The sequence below is a fragment of the Macaca mulatta genome, chromosome 10, assembly GCF_049350105.2.
Source record: "Macaca mulatta isolate MMU2019108-1 chromosome 10, T2T-MMU8v2.0, whole genome shotgun sequence".
Taxonomy (NCBI): Eukaryota; Metazoa; Chordata; class Mammalia; order Primates; family Cercopithecidae; genus Macaca; species Macaca mulatta.
The window spans coordinates 40,403,932-40,412,500 of NC_133415.1; positions in this window are offsets into that span (position 1 = coordinate 40,403,932).

Genomic DNA, 8,569 nt, shown 5'->3' on the forward strand with positions numbered 1-8,569 from the left:
TCCCCTGGTCTGTCTATCACAGGACCGTACACGTAAGGAGTGGAAAAACCGCAATGTTCAAAATCAGTAATTTTGTGATCCAGAAATACGCGGATTCACCCAAAACACGGAAACTTTTACAAATTGTCTTAGTTAGTCCTGGTGTCTGTGTCAGTGATTCTTTTACGTTTGGACCTTGACCGAGAGAATTTCCAGTCGGTCTCTCGTCTCTCGTCTTCGGACAGAAGTTCCAGATGATCCGATGGCTGGGGTCTTAGGCTGTGTGCCCCCAGGGGCCCTGGTCGATTAGTTGTGGGGATCGCCTGGAAGGGCGCGGTGACCCACTGTGCTGTGGGGGCCTCCATCCTTCCCCCTCCCGCCTCCCCCTCCAGGCGATCCCAATTCATTCCGGGCTGACAGTCTCATTGGCAGACGTCGGGCATCACCTAGCGGCCACTGTTACTCTGAAAATGGAGGCCTCAACAGAGGAAGGAAGCTCAGGCCGCCTGCGCACAGCCTGGGGCAACTGTGTCTTCTCCACCGCCCCCGCCCCCACCTCCAAGCTCCCCCCTTCCTTGTTGCCTAGGAAATCGCCACTTTGACGACTGGGCCTGAGTGACCTTTGATCAGGCAGCATCAATCAATCAATCAATCAATGTAAATACAATACAATACGATACAATACAATTGTACGGGCGCGGTGGCTCACGCCTGTCATCCCAGCACTTTGGGAGGCCGAGGCTGGCAGATCACCTGAGGTCGGCAGTTCGAGACCAGACTGACCCACATGGAGAAACCCCGTCTCTACTGAAAATACAAAATTAGCCGGGCGTGGTGGCACATGCCTGTAATCCCAGCTACTCGGGAAGGGAAACGGAGGCAGGAGAATTGCTTGAACCTGGGAGGCGGAGGTCGCAGTGAGGCGAGATGGCGCCATTGCGCTCCAGTCTGAGCAACAAGAGCGAAAGTGCGTCTCCAAAAAAAAAAAAAAAAAAAAAAAAAAAACCAAGAAAACAAACCAAAAAGCAAGCAAGCAAGCAAGCAAGCAAGCAAACAAACAAACAAAAAACACCATTCTCTGTGAAGCTGCTTTGTCGTGTGTGTATTCGTCTCGCAGAGTTAAACCTTTCTTTTTACTCAGCAGGTTGGAAGGGTTTTTTTGTTGAATCTGTCTGTGTACATTTCGGAGACCCTTGTGTCGTATGGTGAAAAAATCTTATGTTTTCAGATAAAAACGAGAGAGAAGGTCTTCATGAAACAGCTTTGTGACGTGTGGATTCATCATACCGAGTTAAAACTGCCTTTGGATTCAGCAGTTTGGAAGCAGAATGGACATTTGGGAGCCCACTGGGGCCTGTTGTGAAAAACCGAGTATCCCCACCAGAGAAATAGAAAGAAGCTCTCTATGATACCGCTTTGTGATGTGTGGATTCATGGCACCGAATTACAACTAATTTTTGATTGAGGAGGTTTGAAGCACTCTTTCTGTAGAATCCGCGAGTATACCTTTGGGAGCCCACTGAGGCCTAGTGTGAAAAACCGAATATCCCCAAATAAAAACTAGAAAGAAGCTGTCTCTGAAACTGCTTTGTCGTGTGTGGATTCATCTCACAGAGTGAAACCTTTCTTTTGATATACCAGGTTGGAAGCGGCCCTTTTGTAGAATCTGCAAAAGGACATTTGGGAGCTATTCGAGGCCTAGGGTGAAAACCAGGAAACTGTAGATAAAAACTAACAAGAAGCTATCTGTAAAACTGCTTTTTAGCGATGTGTAGATTCCTCTTACTGAGTTAAACCTTTCTGTTGATTCAGCAGATTGGAAGCATTTTGTTGTTGTTGTTGTTGTTGTTGTTGTTGTTGTTGTTGTTGTAGTAGTAGTATTTTTTTCTTAATGTTTTTATTTTTTTTAAGACAGACTCTCACTCTGTCCCCCAGGCTGGAGTGCAGTGACACCATCTCGGCTCACTGCAACCTCTGCCTTCCAGTTGAAGGGATTCTCCTGCCTCAGCCTCCCAAGTAGTTGGGATCACAGGCACCCGCTACCAAGCCCGGCAAATTTTTTGTGTTCTTGGTAGAGATGGGGTTTCACCGTTTTGGCCAGGCTGGTCTCGAACTCCTGACCTCAGGTGATCCACCCGCCTCTGCCTCCCAAAATGCTGGGATGACAGGCGTGAGCCGCTGCACGCGGCCGATTGGAAGCAGTTCTTTGCAGAATCTTCGAAGGGACATTTGGGAGCCCTTTGTGGCTCCTGGTGAAAGTGAACATCCCCAGAGGAAAAGGAGAAAAACTGCTGCTGGTGAAACTGCTTTTTGACGTGTGGATTCACCTCGAACGGATAATTCTTTTGAACCAGGAGGTTGGAAACACGCTTTCCGTAGAATCTGTGAGGGGACATTTGGAAACCCATTGAGGCCTACGTTGGAAAGCAGACTATCCACAGATTAAAACCAGAGAGAGGCTATCTGTCACATTGATTTGTGATGCGTAGATTGATCTCTTAGCGATACACCATTCTTTGGATTCATCAGGTTAGAAACACTTTTTTTGGGCAGTCTCTCTGAATGGATTTTTGGGAGTCCCTTTAGGCCTATGGTGAATCACCTAATATTCCCAGATGAAAATTAGAAAGAATGTATTTGAGAAACTGCTTTGCGATGTGTGGACTCATCCTAAAGGGTTACACCTTTGTTTTGATTAGGCAGGTTGGAGACACTCTCTTTGTAGAGATTCGAAAGGGACATCTGGGAGCCCTTGAGGCCTACGTTGAAAAACTGAATATCCCCAGACAAAGACCAGAGAGAATATGTCATTGAAACGGCTTCGTGATGTCTGGGAGCTCTCTCTCTCTCTCTCTCTCTCTCTCTCTCTCCCCCCCCCCCCGCTTGTCTCTCTCCCTGTGTCTGTCTTCTGTCTTACTCTCTTTCTCTGCCTGTCCTTCTGTCTGTTGGTCTCTCTCTCTCTCTCTCTCTCTCTCTCTCTCTCTCTCCCCCCCCGTCTGTTTCTCTCTCTCTCTCTCTGTCTGTCTGTCTGTCTCTCTCTCTCTCTCTCTGTTTCTCACTGTCTCTCTCTGTCCGTCTCAAAAAAAAAGAAAAGGATAGATACATGCATGCATGCATACATACATACATACATACATACATACATACATGCATACGTGCATACGTACAATTAAAAATTAGAAATAAAATAAAAGGAATAACTAGGCCCGGCGCGGTGGCTCAAGCCTGTCATCCCAGCACTTTGGGACGCCGAGGGTGGTGGATCGCTGGATCACGAGGTGGTCAGACGAGCAGGGCCAGTATGGTGAAACCCCGTCCGTCTCTAGTCAAAATACCAAAAATTAGCCGGGCATGGTCGTGCGCCTCTGTAATCTCAGCTACTCGGGAGGCCGAGCTGAGGCAGGAGAATCACTTGAACCTGGGAGGCGGAGGTTGCAGTGAGCCGAGATCGCGCCACTGTACACCAGCCTGGGCGAGAGAGGGAGACAACCTCTCAAGCAATTAAAAATAAAAGTAAAAATGAAAGTAAAATTAAAAATTAAAAAAAAAAAAAGAAAAGGAAAATGAAATAATTAAAAAGTGAGTTTCCGGGAAGAGAGGGAAGAAAAAGAGAAAAGAAAAAAGAAAACAGTCCCACAGTGACATAAACACATGCCTCTCGCCTTTCGAGGCGTCAGTGATGCTACGAATGATGCGCAATTTTTTTTTTTAACTTCCTTTTATTTTATTATCATTTATTGTTTGACACGAGCCTCGGAGGCCCTCCCTCCCTCCGTCCCACTCCCTCCCTCCGTCCCACTCCCTCGTTGCCCACACAACTTCAGGAGACAGACCCTGGCTGGGCCAGATTGTTCTTCTCTTTGAGCAGTTGTTTCCCTGTCTTTCTTCGTGTCTTTAACCCGTGTGGACTCTTCTGCTCGGATTTCACAGATGGCAGCTCCACTTCAGGCCTTGTTGTTAGTGGGGGCTTTCCTGATTCTCCCCACATGTAGTGAAAGCAGGTAGATTCGCCTCGCCTCGCCTCGCCTCGCCTCGCGCCTCTCTCTCTCTCTCTCTCTCTCTCTCTCTCTCTCTCTCTGCTGCTTTCTTGCTTTTTCTTTCTGTCTCTTTCTCTCTTTCTGTCGTGCTTTCTTGCTGTCTTGTTTTCTTGCTTTCTTGCTTTGTCTTTCTTCCTGTCTTTCCTCTTTCTTTTTTTTTCTTTCTTCTCTCGTCTTTCTTTCTCGCTGTCTTTCTCCCTCTCTCTCTCTCTTTCTTCTTTCTTTCTTTCTGTCTTTCTTTCTCTCTCTCTTTCTTTCTTTCTTCCTTTCTTTCTTTCTTTCTTTCTTTCTTTCTCTCTCTCTCTCTCTCTCTCTCTTTCTTTCTTTCTTTCTTTCTTTCTTTCTTTCTTTCTTTCTTTCTTTCTTTCTTTCTTTCATTTTTTTTCTCTCTCTCTCCCCCAGCCTCTGAAAGTGCTGGGATCACAGGCGTCAGCCACCGCGCCTGGCCTATTTGCTTATGTTATGTTATCTTATTTTTTGTTTATTCATTTTTATCTGTTCATTCATGTGTATGCATATAAATTTTTTTCTATTTTAATGTAGTTTTATATGTTATACCTATATACAAATGGAAATACTTATATTAATATTTGTCTTCTCTTTTCTTCTCTTTTCTTTCTTTCTCTCCTTTAGGTTTTCCTTCCTTTCTTTCTTTCTCTGTTTCCTTCTTTATGTTTGCCTGCCTGCCTGCCTGCCTGCCTTTCCTCCCTCCCTCCCTCCCTCCCTCCCTCCCTCCCTCCCTCCTTCTCTGTCTGGATTCAGGAAGAGCCTACGCATTCTGTGTCTCCCTGTGTCCTCAACGACCCGCGACCGAGTCCTTGCTTGTTGTTTCTCCCACCGAGATGCCTCTCCGAACATCCACACGCCGTGGGTTGTCTTCTGACTGTGTCGCGGTCCATGCAGAGACAGGGTTTGGGGACCGTTTCTGTGGGGTTGGGGTACAGGGGCTGCGTTTTCGGCCTCGGGATAGCGTCTCTCGACTCACGGTTTCGGTTTTGCGGTCCGCGGGCCGGCCTGCCATCCGGATCTGTCTTGGTGACGTTCGCGACGGTTGTCGGACTCCATCTGGCGGCCGCTTTTATATCGTTCCCTTGGCTTCCGGAGCTGCGGTGGCAGCTGCCGAGGGAGGGGACCGTCCCCGCTGTGAGCTAGGCAGAGCTCCGGAAAGACCGCGGTCGTCAGCCGGGCTGTCCCGGTCGCGCCAGAGCTCTGGCGCGTCACTTGTGAGTCAGAGCTCAGGCGTGCAGGCTTATGTGGGGAGAGGTTGTCGCTGCGCTTTCGGGCCAGAGCCGGGTGTGGGGCTGCCGGGGTTGGTCGACCAGCACGCCGCGGCTCCCGAGGCCTGACCCGCGACCCGCGGGGACCCACCGGGCTTGGGGTGGGAGGCTGGGGACACCCTTCCCGGCCCGGTCGCGGGCCCGCGCGCATCCTGGCCGTCTGAGGCAGCGGCCGAATTTTTTCTGCAAGTCCCCGTGGGGAGCCGGGGACCGTCCTGCCTCGTCCCCCGGGTGCCGGGGAGCGGTCCCTCTGCCGTGACCTGTTGTTTGCAAGTCCCCGTGGGGAGTCGGAGAGCGCTCCCTGAGCGCGCGTGCGGCCCGAGAGGTCACACCTGGCCGGCCTTCGGTCCCTCGTGTGTCCCGGTCGTACGAGGGGACGGCCGGAAACGCTTCCGAGTCTCGCTCTGGAGACTCGGGCCGGCCCCTGCGTGGCACGGGTGGCCGGGAGGACGTCCCTGGCCCGGCGCTGCTCCGGCGTGTGTCCTGGGGTCGACCAGAGGGCCCTGGGTGCTCCGTGTCTGGCTGCGATGGTGGCGATTTTGGGGACAGATGCCCGTGTCGCGGGTTCCCTGGGCCGGCGGCGTGGTCGGTGACTCGACCTCCTGTCTCCTGGGGAGGTATATGTTTCACTCCGAGCCGGCATTTTGGGCCACCGGGTTATTGCTGACACGCTGTCCTCTGGCGACCTGTCGCTGGAGAGGTTGGGTCTCTTGGATGCGTCGCGGGTCTTCGGCCTCCCGGTGACCCGGCTAGCCGGCCCTGCTCGTGCTTGAGCCGCCTGCTGGGGCCCGTGTGCCCGGTCTCTCATGCATCCGAGCGTCCCAGCTCCCGGTGCCGCCTTGGGTCCGGGTCTCTGACCCACCTGGGGGCGGCGGGGAAGGTGGCGCGGGCTTACCCTGCCACCGTGCGCTCCCCGCTGCGGGCACCTGGGGCGGCCGAGACAACCCCACTCCCGCTGGCTCCGTGCCGTGCGTGTCAGGCATTCCTCGTCTCTGCCGGGTTGTCTGCCGCCCCTGTCCTGGAGCTGGGGATGGCCAGGCTGATCTGCTCGCTGGCCTCTGGGGAGGCTGTGGCTGGCTGGCCGACCCTGCTCCGGGGATGCTTTCCCTGATCGATGTGGTGATGTCACGCTCTCCCGGGCCGGGACCGAGCCGCGACGGGCGAGGGGCGGGCATTCGTGGTGAATGAGACCCGTTCTTCTCGTCCCGCCCGCGGGGTTTCCCCCGTCTCCCATCCCCGCCTGCGGGCGGTGCGTTGGGAGGCACTGGGGTGCGGAACCCGGCCCGACCTCGCTGTCCCGACCCCGCCGTCTGCCTCGTGGCGTCCGGCGTGGGTCAGCGGGGGTCCTCTGACGCAGCAGGCACTCCTCGCTTTCGCCTCTTGTGGTCGTCGCCTCGTGGGCCGCCCCCCTCCGCGGCGGTGGGGGTGCTGTCCCGCTGGCCCGCCGTGCTGCCCTCTCGGGTATTGCACGAGCGCTGGCTCCGCCTGGGCCTTTGCGGTGCTCCTGGAGCGCCCCGGGCTGTCTCTCAGGTGCCCGAGGCCGAGCGGTGGTGTGTCGCTCCCGCCCCCAGCGCCCCCTCCTCCGGTCGCCGCCATGGTGTCCGCGCGTGGGTCCTGAGGGAGCTCGTTGGCTGTGCGGGTCGAGGCGGTTGAGTGAGACGCGCCCCTCCCACGCGGGGAAGGGCGCCGCCTGGTCTGGCGAGCGCACGTCCCGTGCTCCCCTCTGGCGGGGGAGCGCGGGCCGTGTGAGCGGTGGCGGTGGGCTCGGGCCGGCCACGCGTGCGCCGGCCGGCCGCCGAGGGGCTGCCGTTCTGCCTCCGATCGGTCGTGTGTGGGTTAACTGGAGGCGCCTTGCCTCACAGAAAGGAGGTGGGTGGACGGCGGGGGGCCTTGGGGGCTGTGCGCACGCGCGCCGGCCGGGCCCCTGCCCTGACCGCAAACGCTCCAGGTTGCCGCAGGTTTCTTCTCGCGCCGCAGGCCCCCTCCCTTCCCCAGGCGTCCCTGAGCGCCTCTGCGGGCCCGACGAGGGGCGACTGGCGGGTGGGGAGCGTGACCCACCCTCGGTGAGAAAGCCTTCTCTAGCGATCCGAGAGGTGTGCCTTGGGGTACCGGATCCCCCGGCTCGCCGCCTCTCTCTGTGTTGTGGTAGCGCTGCCGTAGCGACTCGCCTGCAGAGAACCCTCCTCCTCCGCTGCCCCCGCCTCGATGGGATGAGGTGGGGGGACAGTGAGGGTTCCGCCGGACCCCGCGGCGGGGGCCGAGCGCGCGGCTCGTCGTCTACTGTGGCCCGCGCCTCCCCCTTCCGAGTTGGGGGAGGATCCCGCTGGGCCGGGCCCGACGTCCTAGCGGATGGGAAGGCTGCTGCGAGCGGCGGGTGCGCGTGGCACTCCGTCTGGCGCGCGACGCCGCTCTCCGCTGTGAGCCGGCTCTCCGCCCGCTCCCGTGCCGAGCCGCGACCGCTGCCGATGACCGCGTTCGCGTGGCGCGGGGTGTGGGGCCGCCTGGTCCTTGGGGAGCGAGCCGTCCCCACGGGGCGGCGCGCCGGTCTCCCGGAGCGGGACCGGGTCCGGGACGGACGAGAGACGGGCGACATGTGGCCCCTGGTGTTGGGCTTGTGGCTGAGGTTGCTTTGGGGCCGCCGGTGGCGGGACCCGGGGCTCGTGAGGGGGTTGCTCGGTGGGCTGCCCAAGGGCCGTTCGGCGTCCCAGGCGGGGCGCTGCGGGACCGCCCTCGTGTCTGTGGCGGTGGGATCCCGTGGCCGTGTTTTCCTGGTGGCCCGGCCGCGCCTGAGGGTTGCTTGCCCGAGTTAGCCCCCTGCGGGTTCCCCGTGCCCTCGTCTCCGTGGCCCCCTGGCTCCTTGCCTGCCTTGTGCTCCTTTTCCCTGTCCGCCGCCTGCCGATCCTCTCTTCCCCGAGCGGCTCACCGGCTTTTATGCTGTTGGCCGCCCCGTCTGGGCCCGAACCCGGCTCCGCCTTCTGGGGGCGTCGCCGCCGCCGGCCACGCTGGTTGGCCCGGTGTCCGCGTACCCCCACGGCGCGCGCCTTCGGGGCCAGGTCGGTGGCGGCCCGGTGGGCGCCCGGAGGGTTTGGGTCGGCCTTGCGGTGCGTGTTGGGGGGAAGCGGGCTCCGGGGGCTCTGGCCGCGTGCGACTGGGCGTGGCGGTGGGGGAGCCGCAGGGATCGCTGAAGGCCTGGTCGGCCGCTCCAGGTGCCACGCGGGGCCGCCTTCGTGCTCGGAGGCTGCTGGCGGTGAGACCCCCGCGTGCGTCCTGGTGGCG